General features: G+C 48.3%; 1 protein-coding gene across 2 annotated transcripts in view; it reads left to right on the top strand.

Annotated features, from left to right (window-relative positions):
• The window catches only part of micu3a (mitochondrial calcium uptake family, member 3a), a 341,423-nt gene that overhangs the window by 181,098 nt on the left and 139,654 nt on the right, over positions 1–20,671 (top strand). The window lies entirely within an intron of this gene.

The following is a 20,671-nucleotide window of genomic DNA, read 5'->3' as shown; positions in this document are numbered from 1 at the left end:
GAGTTCATGGCTGAACATGCAACTTCAGTACCCCATTCCTGCTTTCTCGCCATACCCCTTGATCCCCCTAGTAGTAAGGATTACATCTAACTCCTTTTTGAATATATTTAGTGAATTGGCCTCAACAACTTTCTGTGGTAGAGAATTCCACAGGTTCACCACTCTCTGGGTGAAGAAGTTTCTCCTCATCTCGGTCCTAAATGGCTTACCCATTATCCTTAGACTGTGACCCCTGGTTCTGGACTTCCCCAACATTGGGAACATTCTTCCTGCATCTAATCTGCCTAAATCCATCAGAATTTTAAACGTTTCTATGAGATGCCCTCTCATTCTTCTGAACTCCAGTGAATACAAGCCCAGTTGATCCAGTCTTTCTTGATATGTCAGTCCCACCATCCCGGGAATCAGTCTGGTGAACCTTCGCTGCACTCCCTCAATAGCAAGAATGTCCTTCCTCAAGTTAGGAGACCAAAACTGTACACAATACTCCAGGTGTGGCCTCACCAAGACCCTGTACAACTGTAGTAACACCTCCCTGCCCTTGTACTCAAATCCCCTCGCTATGAAGGCCAACATGCCATTTGCTTTCTTAACCGCCTGCTGTACCTGCATGCCAACCTTCAATGACTGATGTACCATGACACCCAGGTCTTGTTGCACCTTCCCTTTTCCTAATCTGTCACCATTCAGATAATAGTCTGTCTCTGTTTTTACCACCAAAGTGGATAACCTCACATTTATCCACATTATACTTCATCTGCCATGCATTTGCCCACTCACCTAACCTATCCAAGTCACTCTGCAGCCTCATAGCATCCTCCTCGCAGCTCACACCGCCACCCGACTTAGTGTCATCCGCACATTTGGAGATACTACATTTAATCCCCTCGTCTAAATCATTAATGTACAATGTAAACAGCTGGGGCCCCAGCACAGAACCTTGCGGTACCCCACTAGTCACTGCCTGCCATTCTGAAAAGTACCCATTTACTCCTACTCTTTGCTTCCTGTCTGCCAACCAGTTCTCAATCCATGTCAGCACACTACCCCCAATCCCATGTGCTTTAACTTTGTACATTAATCTCTTGTGTGGGACCTTGTCGAAAGCCTTCTGAAAGTCCAAATACACCACATCAACTGGTTCTCCCTTGTCCACTCTACTGGAAACATCCTCAAAAAATTCCAGAAGATTTGTCAAGCATGATTTCCCTTTCACAAATCCATGCTGACTTGGACCTATCATGTCAGCTCTTTCCAAATGCGCTGCTATGACATCCTTAATAATTGATTCCATCATTTTACCCACTACCGATGTCAGGCTGACCGGTCTATAATTCCCTGTTTCTCTCTCCCTCCTTTTTTTAAAAAGTGGGGTTACATTGGCTACCCTTCACTCCATAGGAACTGATCCAGAGTCTATGGAATGTTGGAAAATGACTGTCAATGCATCCGCTATTTCCAAGGCCACCTCCTTAAGTAGTCTGGGATGCAACCATCAGGCCCTGGGGATTTATCGGCCTTCAATCCCATCAATTTCCCCGACTAATAAGGATTTCCCTCAGTTCCTCCTTCTTACTAGACCCTCTGACCCCTTTTATATCTAGAAGGTTGTTTGTGTCCTCCTTAGTGAATACCGAACCAAAGTACGTGTTCAATTGGTCTGCCATTTCTTTGTTCCCCATTATGACTTCCCCTGATTCTGACTGCAGGGGACCGACATTTGTCTTTACTAACCTTTTTCTCTTTACATATCTATAGAAGCTTTTGCAGTCCATTTTAATGTTCCCTGCAAGCTTCCTCTCTTACTCTATTTTCTCTGTCCTAATCAAACCCTTTGTCCTCCTCTGCTGAGTTCTAAATTTCACCCAGTCCCTGGGTTCGCTGCTATTTCTGGCCAATTTGTACGCCACTTCCTTGGCTTTAATACGATCCCTGATTTCCCTTGATAGCCATGGTTGAGCCACCTTCCCTTTTTTATTTTTATGCCAGACAGGGATGTATAATTGTTGTAATTCATCCATGCGGTCTCTAAATGTCTGCCATTGCCCATCTACTAACATCGGGAACATTCTTCCTGCATCTAACCTGTCCAGTCCCGTCAGAATTTCATATGTTTCTAAGAGATCCCCTCTCATCCTTCTAAACTCCAGTGAATACAGGCCCAGTCGATCCAGTCTCTCCTCATATGTCAGTCCTGCCATCCCGGGAATCAGTCTGGTGAACCTTCGCTGCACTCCCTCAATAGCAAGAACGTTCTTCCTCAGATTAGGAGACCAAGACTGAACACAGTATTCCAGCTGAGGCCTCACCAAGGCCCTGTACAACTGCAGTAAGACCTGCCTGTTCCTATACTCAAATCCCCTAGCTATGAAGGCCAACATGCCATTTGCCTTCTTCACCGCCTGCTGTACCTGCATGCCAACTTTCAATGACCGATGTACCATGACACCCAGGTCTCGTTGCACCTTTCCCTTTTCCTAATCTTCTGCCATTCAGATAACATTCTGCCTTTGTGTTTTTGCCACCAAAGTGGATAACCTCACATTTATCCACATTATACTGCATCTGCCATGCATTTGCTCACTCACCTAACCTGTCCAAGTCACCCTGCAGCTTCTTAGCATCCTCCTCACAGCTCACACCGCCACCCAGCGTAGTGTCATCTGCAAATTTGGAGATATTACACTTAATTCCTTCATCTAAATTATTGATGTATATTGTAAATAGCTGGGGTCCCAGCACTGATCCCTGCGGCACCCCACTCGTCACTGCCTGCCATTCTGAAAGGACCCGTACATCCTGACTCCCTGCTTCCTATCTGACAACCAGTTCTCTATCCACATCAGTACATTACCCCCAACACCATCTGCTTTAATTTTGCACATCAATCTTTTGTGTGGGACCTTGTCAAAAGCCTTTTGAAAGTCCAAATACACCACATCCACTGGTTCTCCCTTGTCCACTCTACTAGTTATATCCTCAAAAAATTCTAGAAGATTTGTCAAGCATGATTTCCCTTTCATAAATCCATGCTGACTTGGACCGATCCTGTCACTGCTTTCCAAATGCACTGCTATTACATCTTTAATAATTGATTCCAACATTTTCCCCACTATCGATGTCAGGCTAACAGGTCTATAATTCTGTCTTCTCTCTCCCTCCTTTTTTAAAAGGTGGTGTTACATTAGCTTCTCTCCAGTCCATAGGAACTGATCCAGAGTCAATAGACTGTTGGAAAATGATCATCAATGCATCCACTATTTCTAAAGCCACTTCCTTAAGTACTCTGGAATGCAGACTATCAGGCCTCGGGGATTTATCAGCCTTCAATCCCATCAATTTCCCTAACACAGTTTCCCGACTAATAAGGATTTCCTTCAGTTCCTCCTTCTCACTAGACTCTCGGTATTTCCGAATGGTTATTTGTGTCTTCCTTTGTGAAGACAGAACCAAAGTATTTGTTCAACTGGTCTGCCATTTCTTTGTTCCCTATTATAAATTCACCTGATTCTGACTGCAAGGGACCTACTTTGTCTTCACTATTCTGTTTCTCTTCACATATCTATAGAAGTTTTTGCAGTCAGTTTTTATGTTCCCAGCAAGCTTCCTCTCATACTCTATTTTCCCCCTTCTAATTAAACCCTTTGTCCTCTTCTGCTGAATTCTAAATTTCTCCCAGTCCTCAGGTTTGCTGCTTTTTCTGGCCAATTTATATGCTTCTACCTTGGACTTAACACTATCCTCTATGGGCAGCTGTAAGTGTAATGAACGTTGAGCACCGTTCGTTCACCATCGACTGCAAAATCTGGGCAACTAATTTTCACACAGGCTGGGAGAAGCAGAACAGCTCATCTTAAAACAATGGATTTCTAGAATGTATTCGGGACAGTTTTCTCGAACAATATGTTTTAGAACTAGCAAGGGAAGAGGCCATTCTAGATTTAGTAATTAATAATGAACCAGAATTAGGTATCAATCTGATGAAAGGGAAGATTTTGAAAATAGTGACCATAATATGATTGAATTGGACATTAGAGTTAATAGGGAATAGGAGAGTCACGATTCAAGGTTTCAAATTTCAACGTCAAAATTCGAAGGAGTGAGAAATAAATTGACCATAGTAAACTGGGCTGAACTGTTAATGCCTGCAGATAAAGAGTGGGACATATTCAAAGAATTATGATATAAAACCAGTAAATACCCCACGTGTACTTAAGCAACTATAGCCAACAAATGAGGTAAGAAACAATGTCAAGCTAAAACAAATGCAAGGAAAAGAAAGTAATAGGGTGCAAAAAGGGTACTTGTAAGTGATCTCAAAGCTATCTGCAAAAGTTGGATAAATATATTGAGAAGAAAAGTGCTAAAAGAGAATGTGAGCCCATTAAAGACAGATGCAGGCAAAACTATAATAGACAATAAGGAAACGGCAGACTTGTTAATGTATCCATTTTCACAGTGCAGAAAGAGAACAGAACACCAGGGGCACATGGGAACCTAAAAATATGTCAAGGGGACATATTTAATAAAAATAAGAAACTGGAGAAAATAATGAGACTTATTATCGACAAATCTCCATGACCTGATTTCCACCTCGGAGTATCAAAAGCAATTGAAAAAATGACATATGCATTAATCAAACTTTTCCAAAGTATCTACATTCAAGAATTGTGCCTATAGGTTGGAAAATTACAAACATCATTCCATTATTTAAGAAGGAAGGAAGGAAGGGAGAGAGAAACCAGGTAACTATAGACCTATACACTTATCATCAGTTGTGAGGAAGCCACTGGAATCTTTCAGCAAAGACCAAGTGACTGAGCACTTGAACAGGTCTCAGTCGATATGAGAGTCAGCATGGATTTGTGAAAGGTAGGCCATGTTGGACTAATATAGTTGAATTTTTTTTGAGGAGGTTATTAGCATGGTGGGTAGGGGCATGTCTATAAATGTTTCTCTACCAACTTTCAAAACACATTTTATAATGTTTGACAAGAGATTATCAGCAAAACTGAGAGCACATGGAACTATAGGTAACCTTGTGATATGAGTTGGTAATTGATTGGGAGGTAAAAGACAGACAATGGGTTCGTTGTCTGATTGGTGGTACGTGACAAGTGGTGTTACCCAGAAGGTCTGTACCAGGGCCTCAGCTTTTCATCATGTATATTAATTACTTGGATGAAGGAATAGAGAGTTGTATATCCAAGTTTGCACAATACACTATGTTAGGGGGCACAGTAAGTTGTGCAGATGGGAGGAGGAAATTACAAAGGGACATAGACAGACTGAGTGTGCAAAACTATGGCAGATGGAGTTCAATATGGGCAAAGTGTGAGGTCATCCAATTTGGTTCTGAGAAAGACAATTAGTAATATTTTCTTAATGGTAAGAGGCGAGGAGCTATGGAGAAGTCAAAGGGATTTACGTGTGCATGTACACCAATCACTAAAAGCTAGTGCACAGGTACAAAGAACTAAAACGATAATGAAATGTTGGCATTTATCTCAAGGGTGCTGAAATACAAAGTGACACTTCATTTATACAGAGGCTTGGTTCGACCCCATCCAGAGTACTTAATTAATTTTTCGGCACTGCACCTCAGGAAAGATATATTGGCTTTTGGAGGAGGTGCCACGCAGATTCACCAGAATTTTACCAGGGCTTAAAGGGTTCAATTATAACCACAGGTTGCATAAACTTGGTTTATATTCCCTTGAGTTTGAGATTGAGAGGTGATCTAATTGAGGTTTAAAATGAAAAAGGGATTTGATAGAGTAGATACAGAGAAACTATTTTCTCTGGTAGACTTTTAGGTAGACTGTTTCTCAATTAATGTCAATATTCCCTTGAGTATAGAAGATAAAGGGGTGATCTAATTGAGGTGTTTAAAATGATAAAAGGGTTTGATTGGGTAGACACGGAGAGATTATTTTCTCTGGTAGGGGAATCAAGAACAATTGTGCACAATCTTAAAATTAGCCAGGCCAGTTCGGAGTGAAATAAGGAAGCATTTTTTCACAGTAAGGTTGTGGAAAAGTGAAACTCTATTCCTCAGAAGGCTGAGATCAATAGATCTTTGTTCAGAAAGGATATCAGAGTATTGAGACAAGGCAGGTAAATGGAGTTGAGATACAGATGGAACAGGCTCCTTCTGCTGAGTGGCCTACTCCTGTTCCTATGTTTTAAAACTTCATCAGTCAGTCTTGAGAGCAGATTGTCAATTATACTGGAATACCTTCTTTCCTTCCAAAAAGGGAATTAAGTGGCCTTGCCTCTGGGCAACATCGGGACTGGGGATAAGCCTGTGGGCAAAGATTGGGAGGGAGAAGAATGCTGTGGGCAGAGATCGGGAGGGGAAAGAAGCCTGTGTAGAGAGCGGGAGGGGGGTAGCCACCAAGAATTCTTTGTTCTACGCGGAGGAGGACTCCTGCACCTCTATTAGCTATTTTAAACGTCTTCTGGACATCTTCTGGCCCATGATCCATCTACCATTAGGTTTGCCTGCCAGGGGAGCAGTCACTGCCCCCCTCTCAGGCCTTCAGCTAAAATTGCAGATCAGGTCCTGCCGACATCATCAGACCCAATCAGCTTATTTAAAATTGGACCCCACTTCCTTCCTACGGGTGTCCTGCTTGCCTGCTCAAAAGAGCAGGTTAATATCGGGACATGGCGGGAAGGCAGGCAGCTGCATCAGAGGAGGTGAGTGACTCATCTTAGTTTAACTTCTCCACCCACCTCCCCCCACCCACCCACGCCAATTTCTGCCAGGCTGGGGGGGGGCAATTAAAATCAAGGCCAAATGGGCCCAAGTTTCGAGCCGCGCCTAGAATGGCACAGTCCCGACCTGGACGCCCCTTTTTCGCGCCACAAAGTGCGCCTTAAAACAAACTTCCAGATTCTCCAGCTCCCTGCAGGTCGTTTGCAGCTCGGCGCAGCGCAGCACGAGCAGTAGGGGCCGGAGCCAGGACCCTGCGCTGAAAACAGTGCCGGGACCTCTGCACATGCGCGTTACAGTGGGCACGCATGTGCAGTAGCTCCAGGCGCCCAAAACTGTGTGGGAGGGGCCGAAGCACGCAGCCCCTAGCCCTGGCCGAATGGCCTCACTGGGGCTGCGTGAATAAGGCTCCTCCCACGGCCAGCTCCTGCTTCCTCCTAACCCGACTCGACTCCCGCTTCTCGCCCCCCACCTCCGGACCGGACCCGACACCGACCCAACTCACGCCCCACCCCTGGACCGGACCCGACCCCAACCCCGACCCGACTCCTGCTTTCCCCGACCCCGACCCCAACCCCGACCCCGACCCCGATACCAACCCGACCCGACCCGACTCCCGCTCTCCGCCGGACTAGACCCGACCCGACTCCCGCTTCCACCCGCCCTCCGCACCGAACCGACCTCCCTCCCACCACACCCCCCGACCCGACCCAACGCCACCTACCTGTAAATCTGGTGCTGGGGACGGGCCCTGACCGAAGTCTCGGGCCCGGCCCGTTCAGCCTCCCTCCCCCTTCTCCTTTCCCTCCCCCATCTCCTTTCCCTCCCCCATCTCCTTTCCCTTCCCATCTCCTTCCCCCCCCATCTCCTTCCCCCCCCCCCATCTCCTTCCCCCCCCCATCTCCTTCCCCCCCCCATCTCCTTCCCCCCCCCATCTCCTTCCCCCCCCCATCTCCTTCCCCCCCCCATCTCCTTCCCCCCCCCATCTCCTTCCCCCCCCATCTCCTTCCCCCCCCATCTCCTTCCCCCCCCCATCTCCTTCCCCCCCCCATCTCCTTCCCCCCCCCATCTCCTTCCCCCCCCCATCTCCTTCCCCCCCCCATCTCCTTCCCCCCCCCATCTCCTTCCCCCCCCCATCTCCTCCCCCCCATCTCCTTCCCCCCCCCATCTCCTTCCCCCCCCCATCTCCTTCCCCCCCCCATCTCCTTCCCCCCCCCCATCTCCTTCCCCCCCCCATCTCCTTCCCCCCCCCATCTCCTTCCCCCCCCATCTCCTTCCCCCCCCCATCTCCTTCCCCCCCCCATCTCCTTCCCCCCCCCATCTCCTTCCCCCCCCCATCTCCTTCCCCCCCCCATCTCCTTCCCCCCCCCATCTCCTTCCCCCCCCCATCTCCTTCCCCCCCCCATCTCCTTCCCCCCCCCCATCTCCTTCCCCCCCCCATCTCCTTCCCCCCCCCATCTCCTTCCCCCCCCCATCTCCTTCCCCCCCCCATCTCCTTCCCCCCCCCATCTCCTTCCCCCCCCATCTCCTTCCCCCCCCCATCTCCTTCCCCCCCCCCATCTCCTTCCCCCCCCCATCTCCTTCCCCCCCCCCATCTCCTTCCCCCCCCCCATCTCCTTCCCCCCCCCCATCTCCTTCCCCCCCCATCTCCTTCCCCCCCCCCATCTCCTTCCCCCCCCCCATCTCCTTCCCCCCCCCATCTCCTTCCCCCCCCCCATCTCCTTCCCCCCCCCCCCCATCTCCTTCCCCCCCCCATCTCCTTCCCCCCCCCCATCTCCTTCCCCCCCCCCATCTCCTTCCCCCCCCCCATCTCCTTCCCCCCCCCATCTCCTTCCCCCCCCCATCTCCTTCCCCCCCCCATCTCCTTCCCCCCCCCATCTCCTTCCCCCCCCCATCTCCTTCCCCCCCCATCTCCTTCCCCCCCATCTCCTTCCCCCCCCATCTCCTTCCCCCCCCATCTCCTTCCCCCCCATCTCCTTCCCCCCCCATCTCCTTCCCCCCCCATCTCCTTCCCCCCCCCATCTCCTTCCCCCCCCCATCTCCTTCCCCCCCCCCATCTCCTTCCCCCCCCCATCTCCTTCCCCCCCCCCATCTCCTTCCCCCCCCCCATCTCCTTCCCCCCCCCCATCTCCTTCCCCCCCCATCTCCTTCCCCCCCCATCTCCTTCCCCCCCCATCTCCTTCCCCCCCATCTCCTTCCCCCCCCATCTCCTTCCCCCCCATCTCCTTCCCCCCATCTCCTTCCCCCCCCATCTCCTTCCCCCCCCATCTCCTTCCCCCCCATCTCCTTCCCCCCCCCCATCTCCTTCCCCCCCCCATCTCCTTCCCCCCCCCATCTCCTTCCCCCCCCCATCTCCTTCCCCCCCCCCATCTCCTTCCCCCCCCCCATCTCCTCCCCCCCCCATCTCCTTCCCCCCCCCCCATCTCCTTCCCCCCCCCATCTCCTTCCCCCCCCCCATCTCCTCCCCCCCCCCATCTCCTTCCCCCCCCATCTCCTCCCCCCCCCATCTCCTCCCCCCCCATCTCCTCCCCCCCCCCATCTCCTCCCCCCCCCATCTCCTCCCCCCCCATCTCCTCCCCCCCCCATCTCCTCCCCCCCCATCTCCTTCCCCCCCCCATCTCCTCCCCCCCCCATCTCCTCCCCCCCCCCATCTCCTCCCCCCCCCATCTCCTCCCCCCCCCCATCTCCTCCCCCCCCCATCTCCTTCCCCCCCCATCTCCTCCCCCCCCCCATCTCCTCCCCCCCCCATCTCCTCCCCCCCCCATCTCCTCCCCCCCCCATCTCCTCCCCCCCCCATCTCCTCCCCCCCCCCATCTCCTCCCCCCCCCCATCTCCTTCCCCCCCCCCATCTCCTTCCCCCCCATCTCCTCCCCCCCCCATCTCCTTCCCCCCCCATTTCCTTCCCCCCCCATCTCCTTCCCCCCCCATCTCCTTCCCCCCCCATCTCCTTCCCCCCCCCCCATCTCCTTCCCCCCCCCCCATCTCCTTCCCCCCCCCCATCTCCTTCCCCCCCCCATCTCCTTCCCCCCCCCCCATCTCCTTCCCCCCCCCATCTCCTCCCCCCCCCCATCTCCTTCCCCCCCCCCATCTCCTTCCCCCCCCCCCATCTCCTTCCCCCCCCCCATCCCTCCCCCCTTCTCCCCCCCTTCTCCCCCCCGTCCCTCCCCCTTCTCCCCCCTGCCCCGTCCCTCCCCCTTCTCCCCCCTGTCCCTCCCTCCTTCTCTCCCCCCTTCCCTCCCCCTTCTCCCTCCCCCCTTCTCCCCCCCGTCCCTCCCCCCTTCTCCCCCCGTCCCTCCCCCCTTCTCCCCTCCCCCCTTCTCCCTCCCCCCCCGTCCCTCCCCCCTTCTCCCCCCCGTCCCTCCCCCCTTCTCCCCCCCGTCCCTCCCCCCTTCTCCCCCCCGTCCCTCCCCCCTTCTCCCCCCCGTCCCTCCCCCCTTCTCCCCCCGTCCCTCCCCCCTTCTCCCCCCCGTCCCTCCCCCCTTCTCCCCCCCGTCCCTCCCCCCTTCTCCCCCCCGTCCCTCCCCCCTTCTCCCCCCCGTCCCTCCCCCCTTCTCCCCCCCGTCCCTCCCCCCTTCTCCCCCCCGTCCCTCCCCCCTTCTCCCCCCCGTCCCTCCCCCCTTCTCCCCCCGTCCCTCCCCCCTTCTCCCCCCCGTCCCTCCCCCCTTCTCCCCCCCGTCCCTCCCCCTTCTCCCCCCCGTCCCTCCCCCCTTCTCCCCCCCGTCCCTCCCCCCTTCTCCCCCCCGTCCCTCCCCCCTTCTCCCCCCCGTCCCTCCCCCCTTCTCCCCCCCGTCCCTCCCCCCTTCTCCCCCCCGTCCCTCCCCCCTTCTCCCCCCCGTCCCTCCCCCCTTCTCCCCCCCGTCCCTCCCCCCTTCTCCCCCCCGTCCCTCCCCCCTTCTCCCCCCCGTCCCTCCCCCCTTCTCCCCCCCGTCCCTCCCCCCTTCTCCCCCTCCCCTTGCTGTCAGAAACACAGACACTGACAGACAGAGAATGAGAGGCAGACAGACAGAGAGATAGAGACACTGACAGAGACACACTGGGGGGGGAGGGCATCCCAGCACGCTGTTGGAGGGCTCCCGATGCTGCAGTCGGTAAGTAGAAAATGTTTTATTTATTGATTTAAAAAAAAATTATTTCTTATTAATTTTTTTTGATTGATTTATTGGTTGATTTATTGATGTATTTAGCATTTATTATTGATGATGGCTCTTTATTTGTAAAACTGAAGTGTTTAATGTTTGTAAACTTCCCTTTAAACCCCCCCCCCCCATTCCCTACGCTTGGTTTGAAACCTACGCCTGATTTTCTAAAGTGTAGACAAGGTTTTTTCGAGCGTACAAAAATCTTCACTTACTCCATTCTAAGTTAATTTGGAGTAAGTTTTCACTGACGAAACTTTGAAAACAGGCGTAAGTGGCCGGACACACCACACCCCCTTTTGAAAAAAAAATTCTGTTCCAAAGTGAAACTGTTCTAACTGACTAGAACTGGAGCAAACTAAATGACGAGAATTCCGATTTCTAAGATACTCCGTTCTACACCAGTTGCTCCTAAAAATCAGGAGTAAATCATGTCGAAACTTGGGGGCCAATATTTCTAAAAGAGAGCTAACAATGTGCTCAGGAGCAATTACTTTGAAAGTTTAATTAATGGAAGTTGGGTGCAGTGGAGAAACCAATAGTTTAATAGAAGGTATTGATTTAAATAAAAAATATTGAGCTACAAAAAGAATTGGTAGTGAGTTGTGGAAAAACCCTTTCACCTCTGGGAATTGGGCTTAAATCTTGCCTAGTCTGATTGGACATAAACTGGCTGAAAGGATATTAAGTGAAAGTGACTAAGCCTGAGAAGTAGATTCTAAGTTAATCATCCATTTGTGGAACAAACTGCCATCGGGTGCAGTTAGAAAATTCAGGACAGCATTATCGATTTCTGATTCAGCTAACTGTAGTGAGATACAGGGCTGGGATTTTAAAAAATTGTATTAGCCCTTGGAACAGAATTGTGATGAGTGGTAGGGGTGTTATCAATGAGTATATTGCCATTCCTACGTTCTCTTTAATTAACACAGTCTCAATATAATTTAATGTTTAATTTAGTCATTTAGCAGCAAAAGAGATTTCCTGTCTGGAGCACCAATGTGGAATATCTCCCTTAAAGTTTGTATTTTTACTCAGGATACAAGAATGACTGATATGACAGGAAAATAAACTCACATTGGTGCAAGTAGGTAGGGGTCTTCTGAAGTTAGCATCAGGGGCAGTATAAAGCAAGCTTCACTACAAATTTCCATCCTATTCAGGGCAGTACAGGCAAAACCATTTGGATTGTTCAAAATACAATTGAATGTTATGATGGGAGAGTTAAGATATTGGAGGGCTGTGTTTAAATGGCCTCTTCTTCTTTAAGTTCTCCATACCATGTACAATCTACCTTTTGTGGGTCTATTCCACTTATTGCAAGAATGTTATTCATAAATATCACTGATGAAACAAAACTATAACATTTTTATCAATCTCCTCCTTTCCACTACTCAATCTCTGGACTGGAGCTATCATATCCTGTAAAATGTTTGATCATCTCACCATACCTATAATCTCCAGTCTTGTTCCCAAAAAGGCAATAATCGAGGTCCTTTCTGAAGGAGTTAACTGAAACTGCATCAACTGCTTGACTGGGAATATGTTCCATAAACTCATCACTCAACGAAAAGTGATTTCTCTAATCTCTAGGTTTGATATTCCTAAGGCTGCATTTATGCTGCAACTTTAATATTGCAGTAACACTAAAATGACAAGGTAGCAGCCAACTCAATTTTTATCTGTAATATATAGCTGCCTAAAACAGGTATCACATACCTTAAATATGTAAATGAAAGGCATACCGCTTGTGTTAGGTCCCCTCACAGAAATGTTATTGTAATGAGCGGGACAGGAGTCAGAACTGCCACGCTCAAGATTCTTAAGCAGGAGCTGCGACTGCTAACTAAAGGCAAGATTGCATCATTAAAAAAAAACTTCCTGTGGGAGCAGGAGTCTGCCCCAACTCAAGTTGTTGCAATAGCGCCTGCTCCGATTTTCACCCCCCCCAGGATTTATCTTTGGTCTGCTGCCAGCGAGGCAAGTGACCTGACATTTACATCAGAACATAAGAAATAGCAGCAGCAGGCGGCCATTTGTTCCCTCGAGCCTGCTCCGCCATTGATTAAGATAATGGCTGACCTGATCTTGCCCTCAACTCCACTTCTCAACTCACTCCCCATAACCCTTGACTCCTTACTGTTCAAAAATCTGTCGATGTCCACCTTAAATATAGTCAATGACCCAGCCTCCACAGCTCTCTGGGGTAGAAAATTCCACAGATTCACTGCCCTCTGAGAAGAAATTCCTCCTCATAAATGGGCAATCTCTTATTCTGAGACTATGCCCCCTCGTTCTAGATTCCCCCACGAGGAGAAACATCCTCTCGACATCTACCCTGTCAAGCCCCCTCATAATCTTATATGTTTCAATAAGATCACCCCTCATTCTTCTGAGCTCCAATGTGTATAGGCCCAACCTGCTCAACCTTTCTTCATAATACAACCCCTTCATCTCAGGAATCAATCTCGTGAACCTTCTCTGCCTCCAATGCAAGTATGTCCCTCCTTAAATAAGGAGACTAAAACTGTACGCAGTACTCCAGGTGTGGTCTCACCAACGCCCTGTACAGTTGTCGCAGGGCTTCCCTACTTTTATACTCCATCCTCCTTGCAATAAAGGCCAACATTCCATTTGCCTTCCTAATTACTTGCTGTACCTGCATGCTAACATTTTGTGTTTCATGTACAAGGTCCCCCAGATCCCTTTGTACTGCAGCATTTTGTAATCTCTCTCTCTTTAAATAATAATTTGCTTTTTTATTTTTCCTACAAAAGTGGATAACTTCACATTTTCCCACGTTATACTCCATCTGCCAAATGTTTGTCCATTCACTTAGCCTATCTATATCCCTTTGAAGATTCTTTGTGTCCTCACAACTTGCTTTCCCACCTATCTTTGTATCATCAGCAAATTTGGCTACATTACACTCGGTCCCTTCATCCGTCATTAATATAGATTGTAAATAGTTGAGGCCCCCAGCACAGATCCCTGTGGCACCCCACTAGTTACAGTTTGCCAACCTGAAAATGACCCATTTATCCTGACTCTCTGTTTTCTATTAGTTAGCCAATCCTCTATCAATGCTAATATATTACCCCTAACCCTGAGAGCTCTTATCTTATGCAGTAACCTTTTATGTGGCACCTTATCGAATGCCTTTTGGAGATCCAAATACACTACATATACTGGTTCCCCGTTATCCACCCTGCTCGTTAGATCCTCAAAGGAACTCCAGCAAATTGTCAAACATGATTTCCCTTTCATAAAACCATGCTCACTCTGCTTGACTGTATTATGATTTTCTAAATGTCCTGCTACCAACTCCTTAATGATGACCTCCAGCATTTTCCCAATGACAGATGTTAGACTCACTGGTCTATAGTTCCCTGCTTCATTTCTCCCTCCTTTCTTAAATAGGGGCATTTAATTTGCGGTTTTCCAATCCGCTGGGACCTCTCCAGAATCCAGGGTATTTTGGTAGATTACAACCAATGCATCCATTATCTCTGCAGCCATTTCTTTTAAGACCCTAGGCTGCAGGCGGTCAGGTCCAGGAGACTTGTCTACCTTTAGTCCCATTAGTTTGCCTAATAGTTTTTCTCTTGTGATGGTGATTGTTTTAAGTTCCTCCTCCCTATTAACCCTTGATTATCTATTATTGGGATGTATTTAGTGTCTTCTGCCGTGAAGACCGATATGAAATATTTGTTCAAACTCTCTGCCATTTCCCTGTTTCCCATTATTAATTCCCCAGTCTCATCAGCTGTGGGACCAACATTTACTTTAACCACTCTCTTCCTTTTTATATACCTGTGGAAGCTCTTACTGTCTGTTTTTGGCCTATCACTAATCTTCGCAACATTGTATGCCTTTGTTTTCAATTTCATACCCTCCATTACTTCCTTAGTTAGCCACGGATGGTTCATCCTTCTCTTGGAGTCTTTCTTTCTCACTGGAATATGTCTTTGCTGAGAGTCATAAAATATCTCCTGAAATGTCTGCCACTGCTTATCTATCATCTTACTCTTTGATCTATTTTCCCAGTCCACTTTTGCCAACTCTGCCTTCATGCCTTTTGTAATTGCCTTTATTTAAGTTCAGGACACTAGTTTGAGACCCAACTTTCTCACCCTCAAACTGAATTTGAAATTCTACCATGCTATGATCTTCCCTAGAAAATCCTTTATTATGAGATCATTAATCAATCCTGTCTCATTACACATTACCAGATCTAAAGTAATCTGCTCCCTGATTGGTTCCACAATGTATTGTTCTAAGAAACCATCCTTAATACACTCTATGAACTCGTCCTCAAGGCAACCTTTGCCAATTTGATTTGTCCAATCAATATGAAGATTAAAATCACCCATTATTCTTGCTGTACCTTTCTTACAAGCCTCCATTATTTCTTGATTTATACTGTGTCCTACAGTGTAGCTACTGTTTGGGGGGCCTATAGACTACTCCCACCAGTGACTTCTTTCCCTTATTATTTCTTATCTCCACCCAAACTGATTCTACATCTTGATTTTCTGAGCCAATATAATTTCTTACCAATACACCAATCTCATCCTTTATTAACAGAGCTCCCCCACCTCCTTTTCTTTTCTGCCTATCCTTCCGAAATGTCAAATACCCCTGATTATTCAGTTCCCAGCCTTGGTCACCTTGCAACCAAGTTTATCTAATGACTATCAGATCATATCCATTTATTTCTATTTGTGCCGTCAACTCATCTATCTTGTTACAAATGCTGTGTGCATTCAGATACAATGCTTTTAATTTTGTCTTACCATTTTTCCCTACTCTGACCCCACTTTCTGATGCACTCTTATGTTTATATGCTCTGTCCCTTCCTGTCACACTCTGGTTATCATTACCCCTATTGCTACCCTGCACTACTGCCATCTCCTTTCTCTTTGACCGTTTAAATTTCTGCTCACCTCAACCCTCCCCCCTCCCCCTCCCCCCACTATTTATTCAATTCACCAGGACACTGGTCCCAGCATGATTCGTGAAGCCCATCCCAGTGGAACAGCTCCCTCTTACCACGATAGTGGTGCCAGTGCCCCATGAATCGAAACCCATTTCTCCCACACCAATCTTTGAACCACATGTTGATCTCTCTGATCTTATTTACCCTATGCAAATTTGCTCGTGGCTCAGGTAGTAATCCAGATATTATTACCTTTGTGGTTCTGCTTTTTAATTTAGCCCCTAGCTGCTCATACTCCCTCAGCAGAACCTCTTTCTTGGTCCTACCTCTGTCTTTGATACCTACGTGGATGACGACAACTTGATCTTTCCCCTCCCACTCCAAATTCCTCTCCATCCCAGTGGAGATGTCCTTAACCCTAGCACCGGGCAGGCAACACAGCCTTCGGGACTCACGCTCTTGACTGCAGAGAACAGTATCTATCCCCTGAACTACACTGTCCCCTACAACTACTACATTCCTTTTTACTCCCCCAACTTGAATGTCCCTCTCTATCACGGTGCTGGGGTCAGTTCGCTCATCCTCTCTGCAGTCCCTGCTCTCGTCCATACTGGGAGTAAGAACCTCGTACCTGTTGGACAAGTGCAAAGGCTGAGACTCCTCAAATGCTACCTTCTGGATCCCCTCCTGTCCCTGACCACAGACCAAATTTGAATTATTTAATCTAAGTGGTGTGACTGCCTGCTGGAACACAGCGTCCAAGTAACTCTTCCCTTCCCTGGTGTATCACAGTATCTGAAGCTTGGACTCCAGCTCATCAACTCTGAGCTGACATTCCTCGAGCAGGCAACACTTACTGCAGATATGGTCACCGTGGATCACACTGGTGCCCACTAGCTCCCACATGCTACAGCTGCAACACATTGCCTGCCCCGCTGTCTCTGTTATATTTTATTTAATTAATTTGGTTTTTAAGTTTTGAAATTTCATGCTTCTCAAATGCGTGAGCTGCCTGTAGAGGCACAGTAGGTGCTGGCAGCTCACACACAAAATGTTGAGGGCCAAAGCCCACTTTGGACTGATCTTCTCTGTTAGGGTGCATGCTGTTTGTGCAGCATTGAGTCTGAGCCTGAAAACAGACCTAGGTGGATACCCTATTAGATCATCATTTCTTCCATGAAAATGTTTTCAGGCTAACTGGTTTATAATTTCCAGGCTAGTGTCTCACTTTTTGTTTTAATATCAAAACATTGGAGGGGGGCAGAAATTGCCCCTTCAGGAAAGGCCTGTTTGCACATCCGAGAGGCTCTAATGGGGTGCTAATTTTTTATCGCCCGGGCGCGGTGGCCTGAGTGTCTTTTCCCCCTCTTCCCCCACCCCCAGAATTGGCCCTGGGATTCTGTGGGCAAAAACGGGTTTACGCTGCACCCCGTACTTTTTGCCCCGGGCGGGGGCACACACGCCGATGACATCTTCGCCATGTGCGCTAAACCCTAATCGTCCCGCTGTGACCCTTTTGCGTTCCGTGGGGGAAATTGAGGGACGCGAGTTTGGCGTGGGGCGATGCCAATAACAGTTTTGTGGGGCACGAAGCTGTCATGGCTGGGGTGCCCCGGCCGCCTTTAAAGGGGAGTGCCTTGCGCCGCGGCCGCCATCTTTTTTTTGTCGGCCGACTTTACAGTGAGTGAGTGAGATGGTCTTCACATACCTTCTAGTCTTTCTAGGTTATCTGTACAATATGAATTCCGGACATTTTTTCCTTCCTTTAAAATCTAAAGCAAGTATTAAATGAGTTTAAAAATCAAACTTACTCAGAGCATCAATTTATTTAATGTTGAAACTGTTACCCACCAATTCTTTTGTGTAGTGAATAAATGCCATCTGCACAAGTGTAAATCCTAGGTTATACACAGTGTTATTCCAAACCCTTTTGCAACTGGAAGCACGTGGGGTGAACCATCTCTGTTTACTCAAAACTAATAACCGAATAATTTGGCCGAGCCAAAATTGTGAAAAGAGAATTTATATGTGTATAACTCTTGGAACAAATGCAATGTTCATAACATCTACAACATTTAGGATTTAAAAAAAAATATCCTGTCTTGATGTAGGGATGGGTGTAGATAAATGGGTTATTTTCAGTTGATTAACTGGACTTAAACTGTGTACATCATAGAAGTGTCAACAGCAATCAATTTCACAAGAAATCTCTTGGTTTAGATTGGGAACATCAGTAAACATTTAACTACAATAAATGCTACAAAAGACACAGGAAAAGCGATATTAGAACTATGGGCCCAAATTTACCCAACCCCTTTTTTCGGCGCACTCTCCTGAAATGCGCCGACTTTGTGCGCTGGAAACGGTGCCGAAAAACTTTCTTACAATTCTGGCCCCTCTGGTGTGTGTCTCGTGTCCTGGTGCGGCGCTGCACGTGGAGTGGGGGGTGGAGCTACAGCCCTGCGCCGAAAACAGTGCCAACAGCTGCACGCATGCGCAGTAGAGCGGTCGCGCATGCGCAGTAGCTCCATCCCATGATTGTGATGATGATGCCTGCAGAATGCGTCCACCCCTATCCCAGGCCGAATGGCCTGCCGCACAGGCCGGCTGCTGAGGGCTGCAATAAACAGGTTGGTGCGAGTGAGTTTTGATCGGGGCGAGAGGTTGGTCATCTTTGGCTGTAGTCTAGTGGTTTGGACCGAGGATAGCTTGTCGTGTAGCGACGTTGCTTGCCATGCTGGGCTGGCTTTGCGTTCGTTTGGTTGGGTGGTGGTCTTGTCATGTTAAAGAAGCACATATACAGTGACAGCCATGTGCTTAATCTACATCCCATCCTGTGCATCAATAAATAACCAGCAACATGCAGTTAGGTTATATTACAAATAATTTATGTGTGAAGCTCTTTGAAGATGTCAGTGGGCAAAAAGGGAAAATGCGCAAAAAGGGAAAAAATTCCCGCCCGAAAAGGGTTGAAAGTCGGTGGGGCGGCAGCTGTGTTCTCCCTCCCCTCTCCCCTATCCCAGGCCGAAGGTAGGATTTACTTAAGCTCTTTATTTGTTAACTTTGTTAATTTAATTATTTACTTCAGTTCTTTAGTTTTTATTGAATGGTTATTACTGCTTGTGTGATTTGTTTGGTGCATGAAATGTTGTTTAGGTGCAGGGTTCCTTCTATTTTTTTATTTTTTATTTATTGATTGCTTATTACTTTGGTCTTGGTGCTTTAGGTGCAGAGTTGCTTCTATTTTATTTGTTAATTAATTGCTTATTACTTTTTGTGCTGTGTTTGGTGCTTGGTGGTGCTTTAAATGTAGTTACTTGCACCGATTCCTTAACTGTAAATAAGGTCTTTCTGTACGGACAAAAGTGGACACATATGCTGCCCCAAGTTAGTTTAGTACAACTTTTTTCTGGCCAAATTGGCATAAATGGTATAAGTGGCTGGGAAAGTCCCCTTTTGAAAAAAATACTGACCTAACAAAAAACCTAACTAACTCATTTACACTGGCGCAAATTAAATGGCCATATTTGCAACTTAAAAGATACACCAGAAAAATCAAGTTACACCAAAGAAAACGGTGCAACTCATGGGGAAATTTGGGCCCAATAAATGGGTATGATTACCACATTTTACCAAGAGATGGTCTCCATATAACTATTAGGTTATGTTGGCTGTCTTTTAAATAATCTTAAAAACTAATTTGCTTTGCAGCTTGCTTCATTGTAAACCCGTGTGGTTACTGATATGTCCTTACTCTACAGTATAAATGCACACGAGGGCCATACTTGAGAGAAGGTCACTCTGTGACCAGTTACCTTTATTACCAAGACCTTAAGTGATGAAGGTGGGTGGAGCTTCCCCTTTTATACCTGAGGGTCCAGGTTAGGAGTGTCTCCCACAAGTTCGCCCCTTGTGGTCACTGTTCTCAAGGTGTACAACTTAGGTCAGCTTATACATGGGTTACAATGACAGCTGAATACATGACAGTTACTGTAACATTATTGACTTTTTTTGTGTTGATTATAATGGCAGTTCCATAGGGCCCAAGTTTCCACAGGATAAAAAACGGGCGCCCCTCCGAGCTGGGCGCCTGTTTTTCGCGCCTAAAACGGCGCCAGAAAAAAAACGCGCTATTCTCGAGCGCTTTGCAGCTCCTTGTCTGTTTGGCGCGGCGCCCAGGGGGGCGGAGCCTACACTCGCGCCGATTTTGTAAGTGGGAGGGGGCGGGTACTATTTAAATTAGTTTTTTTCCTGCCGGCAACGCTGTGCGTGCGCGTTGGAGCGTTCGCGCATGCTCAGTGTGAAAAAAAACATTGGCACTCGGCCATTTTTGTAGTTCTTCGTAGCTGTTTAATTTTTGAACATTTTTTTATAAAATCACTGCCATCAGCACTGAGGCTTCCCTTCTCACTGTCTCCTTCCCCTCCCTCCCCTGCGCGGCAACAAGCCGCTGTCTCCTTCCCCTCCCTCCCCTCCTTCCACGGCAACAAGCCGCTGTCTCCTTCCCCTCCCTCCCCTGCGCAGCAACAAGCCGCTGTCCCCTTCCCCTCCCTCCCCTGCGCGGCAACAAGCTGCTGTCTCCTTCCCCTCCCTCCCCTGCGCGGCAACAAGCCGCTGTCTCTTTCCCCTCCCTCCCCTGCGCGGCAACAAACGGCGGTTTCCTTCGAACGATGGCTGAAGCACTTTCACACAGGTAGGAAGATGGTTTATTTAATCTTTTCTTTGCTTATAAATGTTTATTCAGGTTGGATTTATTTGTATAATATTTGTAGAAGTATAAATAAGGATTGATTGTAGAATTTAATGAGTTCCCTTCCCACCCCCACCCCCCCCCCCAACCTCGTTCTGGACGCCTAATTTGTAACCTGCGCCTGATTT

Source organism: Pristiophorus japonicus, chromosome 2 (assembly GCF_044704955.1).
Source record: "Pristiophorus japonicus isolate sPriJap1 chromosome 2, sPriJap1.hap1, whole genome shotgun sequence".
Classification (NCBI taxonomy): Eukaryota; Metazoa; Chordata; class Chondrichthyes; family Pristiophoridae; genus Pristiophorus; species Pristiophorus japonicus.
This window is presented reverse-complemented; position numbering and strand designations above follow the sequence as displayed.